Source organism: Alligator mississippiensis, chromosome 2 (assembly GCF_030867095.1).
Source record: "Alligator mississippiensis isolate rAllMis1 chromosome 2, rAllMis1, whole genome shotgun sequence".
Taxonomy (NCBI): domain Eukaryota; kingdom Metazoa; phylum Chordata; order Crocodylia; family Alligatoridae; genus Alligator; species Alligator mississippiensis.
In genome coordinates this window covers 90,898,820-90,915,602 of record NC_081825.1, presented here as the reverse complement: position 1 = coordinate 90,915,602, position 16,783 = coordinate 90,898,820, and the positions used below count along the sequence as shown (strand labels likewise).

Sequence of the window (16,783 nt, the reverse complement as noted above, 5' to 3'; positions counted from 1 at the left end):
TTGTTGAAGCACATGAGATGATGAAATTAAATAGAATCCTTATTGTTTTACACATTTAGGCACAAAGTGATAGTTTATATATTTCTTCACCCTCCAAAATAAACATCTTTACTTAAGATGCAGTGGATGGAATTTTTAGTCCTAATTAATGAGTTGTGAGCTTCAGAAGATTAATTGTGACTTATGGGGGCTAGAAGCTACATTTTTTGTGATTTTTATGGACTGCCTTTTTGACCTTTTGTTTTGACACTTGATAAACGGGCACACTATTAACCTTCTTTGTAAAAGTAGTTATCTGTTTAGTTAAATGCCAGGAGAAGGTAATCAGGGTGGATTTGATTTAAATCATGATTTAAATCACTGGTTAGGAAGCCTCAATTTAATTGTTTTCTACCAGAAAGTGCATTCTTGTTGTTTGATATCCTTTATTTATTTAACTTCTTGAAATTTTGCAATTTTGACTGCTTGTACACAAACTTACAGAGATATAATAGGGCTGATGGGTGGGTAATCAGGTCTGTTTAACTCTTATCTCCATATACTGCTGTTAACAAGGATGTTAAACTCTTCCTATGCTTGAAGAGGGGTGTTTGTGCCTGAAAGCTTGCAAAGAACAACTTTTTCCAACTATTTAGTTGGTCTAATAAAAGATATCGCATGTACCCAACGAACCTTGTCTTCCTACCGAGACACAAATCCACAGTTTGAGAACTGAAACTAAGTTTCACAGAGATGCTTAATGGGATCTTCTGGGAACCCCATAAGATTGGGCCTTGGACATGCACTTTGATATGGGGCAAGTTGTGTCACCTTGGGGCAAAATAACGGTATCCAGCTCCTCCCAGATCTGCAGCCATGGGGAGCTAGAGGCTGGGGCCAGCGCCTTTTATAGTTTCATAGTAGCTAGGGTCAGGAGGGACCTGAACAGGTCATCTAGCCTGACTCCCTGCCACAGGCAGGAATGAATGCTGGGTTCACAAGACCAACCTCCTCTTGAATTTGCCCAAGGTATGGGCGAGGACCACTTCCCTGGGAAGTTGGTTCCAGATTTTGGCCACCCTAACTGTAAAATATTGCCTTCTGATCTCAAACTGAAACCTATTCTCCATCAGCTTATGACCATTGTTCCTCGTCAACTCAGGTGGTGCTGGGGAGAAAAGGGCTCTACCTATCTGCTGTTGATCTCCCCTGTTGAGTTTGTAGGCAGTCACCGGTTCCCCCTCAGCATCCTCTTGCTGCAGCTGAACAGGTTCAGGTCCTTCAGTCTCTCCTTGTAGGGCCTGTTCTGCTGCCCTCTCACCAAGCGGGTGGCTGTCCTCTGAACCCTCTCCAGGCTGGCCACATCCCTTTTGAAGTGTGGCGCCCAGTACTGGACACAGTACTCCAACTGCGGCCTGACCAAAGTCGCATAGAGGGGGAGTATCACCTCTCTGGACCGGCTTGAGATGCACCTTTGGATGCATGACAAGGTATGGCTGGCCTTGCTGGCTGCAGTCTGGCATTGGCAACTCATGTTTATCTTGGAATCAATAATGACTCCAAGATCCCTTTCCACCTATGTGCTTTCAGGAGGGGAACTCCCCAGCCTGTATGTATGCTGTGGATTCCTTCTCCCAAGGTGCAGCACCCTGCATTTGTCTTCGTTGAACCCCATCCTATTCTCGTCTGCCCACTTTTGTAGTCTGTCTAAATCTAGTTGCAGCCTCTCTCTCCCTTCAAGTGTGTCCACCTCGCCTCACATCTTAGTGTCATCAGCAAACTTGGACAGTGTGTTTTCCACCCCCTCGTCCAAGTTGCTGATGAAGATGTTAAACAGTGTGGGCCCAAGGACCGAGCCCTGGGGTACCCCACTGCTCACATCTCGCCAGGTTGAGTACAACCCATCCACCACTACTCTTTGGTTGCACCCCATCAGCCAATTATTTACCCATCCAACTGTGTAGGCATCAATGCCGCAGTCACTTAATTTATTGATGAGGATGGGGTGAGAGACAGTGTCAAAGGCCTTCTTAAAGTCTAGAAAGACTATGTCCACGGCAACACCATCATCCAAGGATTTAGTTACTTGGTCATAAAAGGCAATCAGGTTGGTCCCATGCTGATTGCCCATGAGCATGATCTCCCCTGCAGGCCCCACCCATACCTGTGCTGGCCCCAGTAGTATAAAAAGCTACCCTGGCAAGCAGCTCAGGGCTATTTGCTCTCAGGAGTTTCTGGGTCCTGGGCAGTTAGTATCTGGGGACACTACACCTTGTGCCAGTTGGACTGCTGAAGCAGCCCAGAGAGTTTCCTGTACCCTATACCCACTGCAGCAGTCTGGCAGTGGGGGCTGCTGCCTGGCTATGAGTTGCTGCTACCTGCGACAGCATGCAGCCCCAAGGCTGTGCACCTGCCAGATCCAGATGGGGCTGCATGGCAACAGCAGACGCATCTGCACCTCTGGGCCAGCTGCCAGTGGGCTGTGGCTGCACAGTGGCCTTTGTGCAGCACTACTGCCATGTGTGCCACCGCCTTGCCATCTGAGGAGCTATTGCCCGGAAGATGTTCTCAGTGTCGTGGCATTTTAAAAACAAATGGTTCTGGTAAAGCAGCTTTTAAGTAACAGATGCAGTTAAATACTATAGGTTAATTGCATAGAGGAATTTCTTCCATGATCTTAATAAGGAACTGGGGGCATGATGAAGAGGGCAGTGCAAAAGTTGTCTGTTGGGCTTAGTATCTGCCAAGACCAACTGAATACTTCAGGCTAAGACTGTAAGATAGTAGGGGGTTTTAGGGATAGGAAATTAAAACATAGTGGCATTTCACACACGCTTGGTCTCTGGGAAGAGCCATCACTCGTTTTATCAGTTCTGTAGACTTCAGTTTGTGAATTCCATTTGGTCACTCGTGAAGTTTAGTCATGTGCAAGTGTGCTGTATATGTGGTTTCTGTTTAAAGACTCAGTGCTTCACTTGAGACAAAACACTCTGGATCACCTGCTGCAAATCAAGATTCAGGTACACTGGAAAAATATTGGGAAAGAATACACAGAATCTCTGCTATAGTGAAGAAGCATAGACTGGCAGATATGGCATGGGACTATATCAGGAGCCTTCAGTTCTGGTCCTGGTTTTACTGTTTGTTCAAAGTATGAACATGGGCAAGCTAAGCAGTCAATCTATACTGCAGTTCCTGCATTTAGGAAATGATCAGTTGTATCTTTTTCTTACGTTGTACTTGTCAGTGATAGTAATTAGGAATGTGCGAAATAGGCCGTATTTGATTTGGATTCAGCCTGAATTGGGGACAGTGATTTGATTTATTGATTCGGATCACTGTCCCGATTTCAATTCAGCCAAATATGAATCTGAAGGCTTGATACTGATTTGAAGAGTCAGGGATTTGGCCATCGACACAGCTTTAAATGTCTTTTCTATGTACCTCAAAGTACCAGGTGTGGCTCATGAATGCTGTGATGGTGGGGCAGATGGAGCGTCCCACTGAAGTGCTCCATCTTGATTTGATCTGGATTCGGTGATTCGGCCACCAAATTGGGCTGAATCTCCACCGAATCGAATCAGCGACCAAAGCTTCATGCAGCCCTAATCATTCCTGTTCACAATCTAAAATAAAAAAGTAAATTTTTGCAATTTTGCTGCTAATAATGAAAATTCAAATTCAAGTTGGAAGCTGCAGTGTGGAATATTGGAACAAGATAATTGCTTACTATAAAATAGTTAAGTAATGCTGGTTGGCTTAAATGCTACTCAGATTGTGATTCACATGATGACAAATGAATTTACTCTGTAATTTTCATAGCACCTACAAGTACAGTAAGCATTTTACAGAACAAGTATAAGCTACATTTATGCTGAGATATGAATGGGGTAATAGTGTAGGAATAAGGTGAACAAAACCAGAAGCTAAAAGAAAATTCCCTCATGGTTAAGGAAAAAACAATGTTGTTAATTACTTCAGACTCAATTTGTGTGTCCAAAAGATAAGCTTGCAGTTACCTTGGATGGGCATTAAAAAATGCCACTTGCTAATGTGATGCAGTATTCCAACGTCATAAGAGAATGAAAGTTACTTTAGTGTTTAATATATAGTTTAACAATTAGGAAGTAAAACTCATTATACTTTGGCACAAACTATTCTATACTCAGCGTTATTGCTAGTTTTGGATGCTACTTCATTTATAATAAATTGCTAAAGGAAACTTTTCCATTTTACACAAGAAAGAGCAACAGGGGAGTGTAGCTAGATCATGAATTACCAGATGAACTAGCTGAAGTGTAGTTTGCTGTTAAATGTAGGACTCTGGATTTTAATACAGGGCTGGCATTAAAGAGTACTTGCAACATCCAGCATTGAAAGATTCCTGGTCTTTGCTGAGGGGTGATTGTAACTTGTGTTTATGCTATGTGTAGTTCTCTCTTAGAGCTCCTGATAGAAACAGAATGAACTGACAAGCTACCAAGTCAGTACTTGCCTAAAAGGAACAGCAAAATGAACTGTATGTAAAAATAGCATGTAGACTTTGTCCTTTGGGAGAGGAGAAAACTGGAAAAAATGTAGAGGGGAAATCTATACATAAAGTGAGAAAAGTGACAAAATCAGGGAACGAATGAGTGCTCTGACACTGTTCTAATAGCAGGGCCAGGGTTGCCAACTGTCGATAAATTTATAGACAGTCTTTAAGAAAAGAAAGGGTGAGGGGGGCTAAAAAAATGCTTTTCTGTAAATCCATTGAGCTGTTTATTTAAAACAAAACCAACAAAAAAACCCCATAGAAAATGTGAGCTTGATTGAACATCCATTGTTGGATTGAGGCTGGATGCAAGTATTAATAGACAGATGGTGCTGATCCATGGTCCTTTTTGTCTGAATGGGAATGCTGCACATTTCAGGGAGCTCTCTGTCAGGGTTTTGTAGCTTATGGGAGTATCTGTAGCCCCTTACACCTCTCTCTCTCCAGGTATGTGCTGCTGTTGCATCCCATCACCTGCATGTAATTGCTCTGCTTCAAAGGTAGGCAGGGCTGTGCAGCCCTGGGCAATATGATGCAAGGCTGCTGGGGAAGGAGGGGGGGTGGGGAAGGGCCAGCATAGTGTGGGGATGGGTAGGGGACCTGTGGAATAGCAGGCAGCACAGTGTAAAACCATTGCTGCAGTCAAATAAGACTGTTAAATTTGGCATTAAACCCCTGAATTTGAATCTGGCCCTTGTTACTGCCATTCAGTGCCTGGCAGAAAGATTACGTTTACATTAAGTAAAACGTATGTCAGTAAAAAGAGTTTGGGTATCAGTAAAAAAGTTTGCAGATTGTTTAGTAAAAATACCATTTTTTTTTCTTGGGTTGGCAACCCTGGTTAGCGCAAGGTACTCACTACTACTTGGTGACTTTGTATCTGCGATGTGTGTGTGTGTGCACTTTGTTCAAAATGGAAGCCAATTTACACTTGCTACAGATGTTTACATCTTGGACATCCACCTATTCTGAATTTCAGTTTAATACAAGGTAGTTATTTCAATGTCCCTTTGAGCTTATTTAAGCGTATTCATAACCAGATGTAGTAGAGACCTGAAAAACTGTAAGCTCTTTCCTGAATGTAAAGTCATTGGGATGTGGAAAGAAAGTACAGTTTGGCTCTGCATGTATTGTTTGAGTAAAGGAGACTAACAGATTAGATTAGTGCAGAGTGTTCTTTTTAGCAATTTGTCTGGTTTATAGTTTGTTTTATATTTTGTAGGGCTGAGCACCAAATGTATTATAGCAGTGGTGCCCAACCTTATTTCCCATGAGGGCCGGATGGGCAGTACCAGGTCCCTCTGTGGACTGGATCTGGCTAATGGGCCCGCGTTTAGCTGTTGGGGGTTGCACAGCCCAACCCTGATCTGTCTGCCTGGGGCAGGGCAGAGTGGAGTGGCCCCAATATGGATGTGTAGGGAGGGGTTTGAAGGGGCAGAGCTGCTCTCATCTAGATGTCGGGGGAGCAGCCTAGTCCTGATCCTGATCCAGATCTGTAGAATGGAGGCAGGGCAGCCCCAGTCTGGATGCACTTAGCGGCCCTGATCTGGACACACATAGGGCAGAGAGGGAAGCTGCCCAGCCCTGACCTGTATGTGTGTGTAGTGGGTCAGGGCAAGGCATTTCAGCCTTGATCTGGACGTTGGGGTAGAGGGAATGACCTAGCCCAATCTGGACGCGCTGAAGGTGGACCCTGCCCTAATCCCGCTGCTTGGGATCAGCGTCCACTGCTTGCCACTACCAAGTTTTCTGACCTGTTTGGGTCCCCATGGGCCGGATGTTATGGCTTCATGGGCCAGAGGTTGAGCACCCCTGTATTAGTAGTTAGTTCTCATGTTAGATCCCCAGTGTAGGTAAAGTACAACTGTCTGTAATGAGTGCTCAATGGAAGGAGAGTATTGCAGTATATATGTTATGTGCTAATATTTTACTAGCAAAAGCTCAGCTGAGATCTTTTCTAAACAGAAAATGAATAGGATTAAGAATGCTTTGACCATTTTGGTTGATTATTTTTTCTTAATTACTTTTTCTGCTGTATGCAGTTCATTTTTAAAATGGCTGAATTTGAATAAAGAACTTTTATACAGGTGAAAACTTTAAAATGCTGTATATCCCAGTGGAAAAAAATATATGAATCTTAAGTGAATTTAATGCATGTTAATTACGAAGGTTATGAATGCCATTTAGATGAGTTCTGGTCTCTTGGGTAGTATTTTTTCCACATCTGCTCATCCTTTGGTAAGTTCATTATTTTATGACATCATAATTAGTTCTATGGCAGCATCAACACCATGAAATAAGCATGTCTCCTCTTTAAGACCAAGCAAAATCTGGGCTCTTTGAATTGCTAATTATCAAAACAAAATTATAAAGGGCATGCAGAAAAATGCTAGCTGAATAATTTTTATAGAAATATTTTCAACTTTGCAACAGTATAAAAATCCCTTTTTATAAAGTGTGAATGGTTTATATTGAGTTTAAGGTCTTTTTTCCCCTCTGAGCTATATTCTGATGATGTAGCTGGTTTCTAGCATCTAGTACTCTAGAGACTGCTGTGTTGAGTTATTACAACAAGTTGGAAATTTTGTTGCCATAACTACTACTTTCCAGATGTTTTATACAGATAAATGACATGGATCTGAAAAATTCACTGAAGACTGATTTAAGAACAAAAGCAAATCTATGATTAGAATATGAAAGGGGCATGAAGAGGCACCCTGTGAGACACTGCAGTTTAAATGGTATTTAGGATCACCTGCTGGTCTGAAGACCATAGACATCTGACCATCTGCAGTAGATTTGCAATAACAGGACACCAATATTACAGTAGTTTTATCTGCCATTTTTTTGAAGTGTTTTTATGGTGTTCTAGTTCTGCTTGTATTTTAAATTAAATCCAAAGATTTTCAGTGAAAGAAAATGAAAGGCAACATGCAAGACTGACACTGGAAAAAACTGTAAATTAACTTTTCAGAATTTACTAGCTTTTGTCTTCCATGAAATCCCATAGAAGATTAAAAACAAAGTTAAACATTTATTAAGATAATAGGAGCATTCAGTTTCATTAGATAGAAAAGTTTTAAAAGAGAAACTGATGTATTTCAAGGAATGAATTATACAATTCTTTGTCAGGGAGTATGGCAGGTAAGCATTCCTGCCACACTTGCTCTGTACATTGCCTCTAAAATGGCAGGATAATAGTTACCCTTGGCAGGAGCCAGGTGAATGCCAGTTAGCAGAGAGAATATCCAAAAGCTTATTGGTGTGTGCTGAGTGCCAGACTAAGGCAACTATATTCTTTCTGTTTTGTGAAGTAATGCGAACTCTAGGACAAATCCTAATGAACCTGGATTAGGAAGAAATTTCCCAACCTAGTTATTTCAAATAATTTATTATAGGGTTCTATAGCTCATTCTGTTGAAGTTCTGGCTGCAGTTAGTGGAAAAAACCAAAAGATTAGAAGGATCATTGGTCTGATCTGGTATTTAAATCACTTGTCTGTTAAAGATTGTAAGCATGTAGCCTGTGTCCAGATGAGTGCGGACGTTTGGTTGCCTGGGGACAAGTAGCAATGACGCACCTTGCACCGCAGCTACTTGTCCCTGGGGAATGCTCATGCCATCCGCGCTTTGGCACATGGCAAGTTAACCCAGGGGTGGTAGAGGAGGCTGGGGCCAGCACTATGCTGGCCCTGGCAGTCTTACCTGGGGTCCTGGGTGCCTCCTGGGGCTGTAGTTGCGGTGATCCTGCTGGGCAGAGCCTGGCTGGTAGCCTCAGCACAGTTCCGGGCAGCCTGGTTCTGCCTTTCAGCAGCAAACACTGCCACCACTTTTTCTTTCCATGGGTTTTTTTTGCCCCCTGGATATCCAGGGGGCAAAAAAATCCGTGGGGGAAAAAAACGCAGCAGCAGTGCACGCACGGGCAGCATGTTCTTGTAGTATGGAGAACACTCAACTATACAGTATGTGGTGCTGCAGATGTATTTGCAGCACCACATACTCTATTGTTGCCCTGGGGGGTCAGGCCAACTCTCAGGATCTCAATATTGTGCTGTTAGACAGGAGGGTGTGACACAATTGAACATACACAAAACATACACAAATCAATTAGGTGCACACTCACACACACACACACTACCAGCTTAGGCACATACACATCCAAACCAGCCTAGGAACATGCATAACTATCACCAATTCAAGCACATATACTATATACCCCAAAAGTTAGACACGGATCACTAAATTGTATATCATACACACAATGCCGTGTGTGTGTGTGTGTGTATATATATATATACACGCACACACTCACAATAGCAACTCGGATACACACACATACAAAATAACCAGTCTAGGTTCATGCAAACTTATCACCAGTTTAAGCCCATACACGCTACACACACCATATTTAGACAGAATCAGTTACCAGTTATCAGCACCTGCACATCCAGTACAGATACGTGGATTATGAATTCATATACCACACACACACAATTATATGTGAATAATATAATGTATATTCACTAATTCACACACTACTCACCTACACATACACACAGGTGAGTTCCTAAGTTGGGTGTTGTGATGTATATGTATGCATGTGCTTGGTGTACTTGGGATACCTGGGGAATGGTTAAGGTAAGAAAGTAGAAGTGTAGGGAGTTAAAGTTACCAGGACCAGGATTAGAGCCAGGAGACTGCAAGGGCCTGGGCTAAAGAACTGAGGCTGGGGGTAACTTTAGGGTAATTGATCTTAATTGATTAAAAGACGATGCCCAAAGGCTGCAGAACAGGGAAGCATGCTGGCATAGGGTCTGGGACTGGAGCCAGAGCTACGAGGGAGCTGAAAAGGTAGGTGCTGGAGAGGGAAAGTGGGACTAAGGGAAAGTGTGGGTGTTAAAAAGGGGCTCTGGATGTGGGGGAGCCAGAGGATGGCTCCGGGGCAGCTAGAGAAGGTGCAGAGTGGGGCAGTAGGTGCTGGGAGCTGGAGAAAGTCTCCAGCTGCTGGAGAAAACCGCAGGAGCTGGGAAGCAGCAGGGGGGGAGCCTGAAAACAGAGAGACAGACAGCAGAAAATCACAGAAAAAGCAGCAGGAGAGACTGAAAGGCAGCAGGGGCAGCAGGAACGCAGAGAAAGGCAGCAGAAAGTCACAGGGAAAAGGCAGTAGGAATTGAGAGGAGATTGGGAAACTAGTGGAGAGGGCTGGGGGCTGGAATTGAGAGAGAGAGAGGGAAAATGAGGCTGGAATTTAAGATAGGGAAGGGACTGGGATTCAGTAAAACATGACCCAACTTGGGGTTGCAAATGACAGTGGTTTTATTGAACAGGGGAGATGGTGACACAATGCCAAATTGGTTCCCTTAACCCACCCACACCCACAGGCAGCAGGGGTTAAAGAGGCTTTGTGCAGGGGCTGAAGTCCACTGAAGTCCAGGAGAGGAGAGAGAGTCCATTGTTGTAGGAGGAGGTGTACAGGTAATATCTACCTATCCAGGCTGGAAGGGGTCCTTGTCCAGAGGGGGGTCGCCAGCAGGGCCTGTGGGTGGGGATAGGTGGTGTGGCATGGTGCTGGTCCAGTTGGAAATGGAGTTCCTGCTGGGTCTGTCTTCACTGCCCCTTTTTATAGTGGCAGACCTTGTGTGACCCTAGTGACAGGAGGCATACCCAGGAAAGGGTCAGCCCCTGGTGTACTGAGCATGTGTGCTCCATGCAAGGATGTGCAGTTTCGGGTGTCTGTAATGGTGAGAGTTGCTGATTTTGCAGGGTCCTTTGTCTTTCAAATGCTGGTCTTGTCTCTGTTCCTGGGTGAGGTCCATGGTTCCTGGGTGTGAATCAGTGTGAGGTGATGGCCCAGTCATTACAAGCCATTTAGTAGAGGCCTGCTTCCATTGTATTTCAATCATTCCCAATCACACTCATTCATCGGGGATCCAATTTACACGGGAGGGGTATGTGACTCATACAGTTGCAACATGGGATGCCCAGGCAAAGGACAGAAGATGGAGGCTTGACATATAAAATGGAAACTTGACATGACTTTGGTTCACTTACAAACACAGGCCTAAACCATACACTATCCATATGAAACAATAAAAATCAATACGAAAATGATAATAATACAATATACAACAGTAAAAATCAATACAAACCTAATAATATAATATAAAACGGTGGGTATCCAAAACCAAAAACTTGCTACCAAAATAAAAACGTTTAAAGCTTATCCTACATCTTAGCTTACTTATACTTATTTATAGGGGAAAGAGAGAAAAAGGGTCCGAAATGGTTGGGGAAGGTGAGGGAATGCATTTTAAAATAAATACAAAAAAAAAAAAAAAAATGGGGGTTTTGCTACAGTATGGCCGCAGACTTCTGGATGTACCCATAGAGAACCTATTTGGATAATGTTGTTATGGCAAGAGTAAATTTTAATTGTTTATTGCAAGCAAAGATATAACTAGGGGATTTGTGAAAGATCATGTATTCCAGCTAGCTGTATTGGCTTCTGTACCATCAGATGTTAATAAATAAATTAATGGAAGTTGACAAAAAACAGCTGTCAGGCAGCGTTTGAGGTCATGAAGCTGGTATGCGGAAGTAGTACCCATGCCACATGTGCCACATATATCAACAGGCAGGAGATGTGGCTGGGTCACTCAAGCAGGAAATTAACCGTCAGAAGGAATGTGGCTCCCCTGTGCGTGCAGCACAGAAACATGAACTCAAGTTCAGAAGGAAAACACAGGGAAAATGGGAAATAGTACAAGGACTGGGCTTTGTGTAGGCAGTAGTAGCAGAAACAACATAGTTGCTACTTGAAGACAGCAGGTTATACAACTTCAGTTTCTGAAAATGGGAAACAGCATTTGTAAATGTTCTTATTGCTGTACTGTGAGAGTCTCAGAAGCAGGTTGGTGCTGTAATATAACGAGCCCTAAAGAGCTTTGTAACTAGGAAAGGAAAACTAGTTTGTAAATAATTGATTATCATTTCTTACTGTGAAGTAGTGAACAAGAACAGCTCATATACTTCAGTTGTTTTGGGGTTATTTGTATCATGGAACGTACAGAGCCAGGGAAACCTAAACAAGGTTTTTACACCTACCTCTAGTTTCAGAATATTTCCAAATCGAGAAGTGGAGAAAGATGAAAGGAGTAGGAGAGGGAGATGAAAGCAGGAGAAATTTATTTTAATCCCCAGTATTGAAAACTAGGTATCTTCTCCAAACCTGTGTGTGTGCGTGTGTGAGAGATATTGCCTGTTTTAATCAATAACTCTGCAAGGATTTCATCGCACAGCACTAACTTCCAAGTACAGATTAATTTTTGAAAATACAATATGTGCATGAGATTATTGGAGTTTAGTTTAAAGTAACATTTATAAAAGGCAGTTTATATTGTACTTCAAGCTTCAAATATCTTTAGTTGTTTTTTTTAACTGCCCATATTAAATTATTTTATTATGGAATTACTTATGAATGTCAGTTAATGGAAGACTGGTGTGCTCATTAAACTTCTCTGCCTTTTTTAAATTAGCTCCATTTCTCATAAATACTACTATTAATTTAAAAAAAATTTTTTTTTAAATGACCTGCATTTCCTTATATTCAGAGAAACAGTGTCGCTCTGTTGAGATGATAGTTCTTTCTGAAACACTAATAGTCTTCCATCCTTTGGTCCCATTTCACTTGTAATTCACATACACTTTTGTGTTTAATTTACTATGATTTCATTATGAATAAGAACCATAAATTTAGCTAATCTGATTTGCAGGGAACAAACTTTCAGTAATTGTAATGACAGTAAAAATGGTCTATTTAGAATATTGTACATGGTGAATAAAAAAGTTACTTATTAGATTAATTTTATTGGTATTTCTAGTCGACGGTGGGTGGTTGGGGGTTTTTGGGGGTTTTTTTTCCATTTTTTTTCCTGAGATTTGTGTTGCTTTTGATGAGTACATTTACATTCCAGTGCTGAGAAGTAACATTCCATTAGGGAGTTAGACTGACATGAAAACAGGAATGTAGAGGCCCAGGGCAAGGGAACAGTATTGAATACAGATAGGAGAGGCTTCTGTGCTCAGCTACTATTGTCTGTCCTGAGCACCTTGGGAAACATGAGTGTGTACCAGCATGTCTTGGAATTGGGATAAATGGACAGATTAGATCTGAAGAAACTGGCTTTGGTCTCCATTGTCTTGAAGTTTGTAGATAGTATGAGTAGGTGGAAGAGATCACCTTTGGTGCCGGAAAGTTCGTGACTGTCTGAATGTGAGTATTCTTGATTTGTTTTAAAGTATTTTGTGTACAGTATCTGGTCTTTTAATGATGAAAGATGTATTGTGAAATCTGTAAGGTGTTGCTTGGACTTGTCAAAAGCAACACAGATCTGTAAAAATAATAATAAAAACCCCCAAAAGGAACCCCCCCATCCCTACCCCCAAATACACCACCACCAACAAAAAAAACCCTCTACTGACTAGAAATACCAAGAACATTAATCATGTCAAAAAATCCTCCTTTTCTGTTGTTTGGGTCAAAGATTACCAAGTAGTAATTAATGTACTTGCTCTGAATTATAATTTCTGTAAAATGAAATTCATTATGAAGTTTTGACTCAAGTTTGTATATATGTCATGAAGGTTTTTAGAAAAAATATATATGTTCGGAAACTAGCTTTCACTTGGTATGCATCTCGTTAACTTTTATTTGATTATCTGTAACTGCTGATGCAGATGATTGTGGTTTATTCAAAATCCATGCATTTGGGTAATGACTGAGAGGGAAAAATATATTGTGTTCCTGTATAGAAGTGTAGGAGGAAACTGTCATTTTTTGTTATCTATAGTTGGTATGAATTTAATTTTAGGATTCTTGAAGATGGATATGGAGTTGTAAAACTAACTCTGCAGTTTGACATATCTGTTTCAGTAATAAGTTTACTGAGGCTTGCAAACCTTTCACCAGTATTGAGTATCCTTAGACGTAATAAACAGGTTTGAATATTGAAGTAGTAAATTAGTCATTTTACTTTGTCTGATCTTTAGTATGTTTTTAAATTAGTCTTGGAAGTGGTGTGGTCAAAGTATATTTGTATAGAGAGCAATTGCAAATGTTTATTTGATATCTCTGATTCTCTTTTCCTCCAAGAGCATTCACTTTATACAGCTCTATACTGAATCTGTACTTCACTAGAATTTGAGTGCCTGCTATTAAAATTACATTTTTCTATGTGGGTCTTTTTAGGTTTTTGAAAAAGTTACTTACAAAGTATGTCTAGGGTGTGATTTTTTTTATCCCTGGTCCATCCTGTTTATGGTGGGTAAAAGGAATTGAGCAGTATTAAGGGATCTTTAAAAGGAGAATCACCCCCGGCATAAGAACTGAAGAAGACCACTGACAGGCAATCTTCCAAGTACCTGTAAGCCTTAAGCAGCAGCATAGAGCATGACAGGGATGTGGTTGCAGCATGCATTTTTTTGAGAGATCCTGAGTAACACTGCTATATGTTTGCTATAACGGAGATTAGTTGCTTTGGCTGTCTGAGTTATGCCTGTGGCAGCCTAATATACGGAGATTGACAGTGGCTTAAAGTTAGACTTAACTGTTATTGGGTTGAAAGTTTTGTGAACAGAAATATTATCATGGATTTGGAGAAATTAAGTGTGTTGTCTACCCATGTTCTGTCTTGTTGCATATGCAAGTTATATAATATAACCAAATGCAAAGAATATATCATGCGAGATCTACTACAGCATGAACTGAAAACGATGTCTAAAAAAAAAAAGAATGTGGTATAATGCTGTAGTTCGCTAGAGAGAGGTAGTATCTGAGGAAGTAGCTTGTTCCTTTCCAAAACTTCTTTCTCTGAACCAGTTACTCCAAGGTGCCACCCTGCCTAGTTCCCTGGAAAGAGGCAACTATCAGTAGCCTTATTTTATGTTGGGAGGAAGAGGGAGTGGACCAATTTGTTGAATACCTAATTTAGCTGAGCCAAGTAGTAAACGTTTCTGAAACCTTAATTTTCTAAAACTTATGCAGATAATTTATGATGAACACTGGTGGAGAGTAACCTGCTGAATTACCCGGCAGTCAGACCCTTGGCTTGATTTATGGGTCTCTTGTGGGAATTCTTTCTTGGTATTTTACATAAAGCTTTGTGCCTTGTGTGTTTTATAGTCGGCTAAGTGAGCTCTTGTGTCATGTGAGTTGCCTCCGTTGCTTGCATGCCTGTTGGGTTGGTTTTTAAAGAACTGTCTCAGAACTCTCATTCTGTTAGCCAAATTTGGTTTTTTTGTTTTTGTTTTTTTGGTTCCAAGTATTTCCAGTGTGCAGTATATCCTTTTTCCACCATTCCTTCATCTAGGGATCCCCCACATGAAGTGTGACATCAGGTTAATAGGTGTCGGATAACCTGAAGTCTTCCTCCCCCTATCTTTTAGAGAAAGTCAGGGGAGAATATTTTCTTTGTGTTCCCTGAAGCAGAATATTGTGGTTTGCTGAAGGGAGCATAAATGCATCGGGGTAGGGAATCATTCTCCTCTCTTTCTCCCTTTACATTTAGAACCATAGTTTTGGGGTGATTGCTTGTGCCAGCTTCTACTGCTGCTCAAAACTCCGCCCAATTGTCAGAGCAAAGTTGACATCCAATTTGTCAATTTTTATGCTGTCCATAGTCTTCTGAGCAGCAGCAGGGAAAACTCTTGAGACTTCTTAGCTTTCATTATATTGTATTGTGGTAAAGCTGAGTAGCAACAGAGCAATCTCTGTGCAGCTGCCGAAGGACAAGGCTGAATAATTTATTTTATTCATATTTGGAATGATATCTTCATAACAGTACAGGTTAGAAACGTTTCTATTTACCATGGGCTCAGTCCCTGATAATGAAGGAGATTGGTAGAAGGGGATTAGATGTTGGGAAGCTTGAGTGCTATTCCTACTGTGCCACTGATTTGTTAGGACATTTTACACTTAAACCAGTGGTTCCCAACTGGGGGTCCATGAGCAGGTTTCAGGATTTCTGCCTAGACTGGCATGGGGAGGAGTTGTCTTGGCACCCCAGGGCTGAGGCAAATCCTGAGGAAGGGGCAGGAGTAGGCCTACAGCCTCCATCTTGCAGATGGTGCTGTGGACAGATGGGCGAGGCTGCATGTTGCTGCTGGTCATGTGAGTGGGCCCCCAGGGCTTCCCACTGCACCCGGGGCCATTTGGGCAGGGCTGGGGACCTGGGCCGCTCCTCAGAAAGAAAACGGTTGAAAACCCCTTACTTTTGCATGTTTATTTGTTTTTTGCCTATAGAACTTCAAGCTTCACTTTATTTTCTTGGAGGTATTTTGAGTTTTTGGATGAAAAATAAGTGAAAGGTATCTTAAGATAAGTTTTCTACTCATAGGAACATAAGTAATTCAGCAATATGGATGTTGTATGATTTAATAGTTTAGCTACATATGATGATTTTTGAATGCAGCAATACAACTTTAACAAACAAATGATAATGGTTGATTCTTAAGTCTAATAGGCGATTTCCTTTGGGATTTTTATCACCAGTGCTGAGACTTGATATGTACTTTTTGCCTAAAGATATTGACTATCTGTTACCTTGTGCCACAAGGTAAAATCCAAGCAGGTAATTCAGACAGATGGTAAGAGAAAGAAGGGAGTTTGCTATTATTTTATTTCTATTTTTTTTTTTAACTTGATATGTCAGAGCAAGGGTTGTGCCTAGCCAGGTACAGAATTGGAAAGCGTAATGTTCTTGACCTGAAAAGAAGAGACGAGAAGGAAAAGGTGGTGTGGAAAGGCAGTTATTCATATTCTGTCCTATTCAGAAACACCATTTTAAACTTAGGTTAGGAAACCTAGTGAGAAGAATAAACTTCTAAGCTTAAATTAGATCGTACCAAGATAAAACTAGGGGGGCACTGATAAATATTTTCCTGGCCGATACTGATAGCTGATGATTAACCAACCATGTTGGCTGGTGCCCATTCGATAACGAATATTTAGTAGTAGTGCAAGGCATTTTAAATTACTGACATAAATCTTCTTGTTTTGCATTTATAATGCACATGCATACATGATAGATTTTTTGTGTTCCTGCTTCTAGAAACATTTTGTAGCAAAAAAATACCACATATTATTTTTAAAACTTTTACTTTTAAAATGGTGGTTTGCAGTGTAAACTTTATACTTAGCTAGTTGCTTTGGTGCACCTTTTTTCCTGCCCTGCTTCTTTCTTTTCTGTAGCCATGTTTAGGAAACCATTGTTTT

At 41.3% G+C, this 16,783-nt stretch overlaps 1 protein-coding gene across 13 annotated transcripts in view; it reads left to right on the top strand.

Annotated features, from left to right (window-relative positions):
- The window catches only part of RAPGEF2 (Rap guanine nucleotide exchange factor 2), a 333,613-nt gene that overhangs the window by 169,188 nt on the left and 147,642 nt on the right, over window positions 1-16,783 (top strand). Inside the window, exon 1 of one of the 13 annotated variants that reach the window (XM_059721924.1) lies at window positions 12,613-12,784. The exons of the other annotated variants lie outside the window; for them this stretch is intronic. The gene's annotated coding sequence lies outside the window, so the exon portion shown is untranslated. Of the gene's footprint in view, window positions 1-12,612; window positions 12,785-16,783 lie in introns of those variants that run through there. 13 annotated transcript variants of the gene reach the window in all.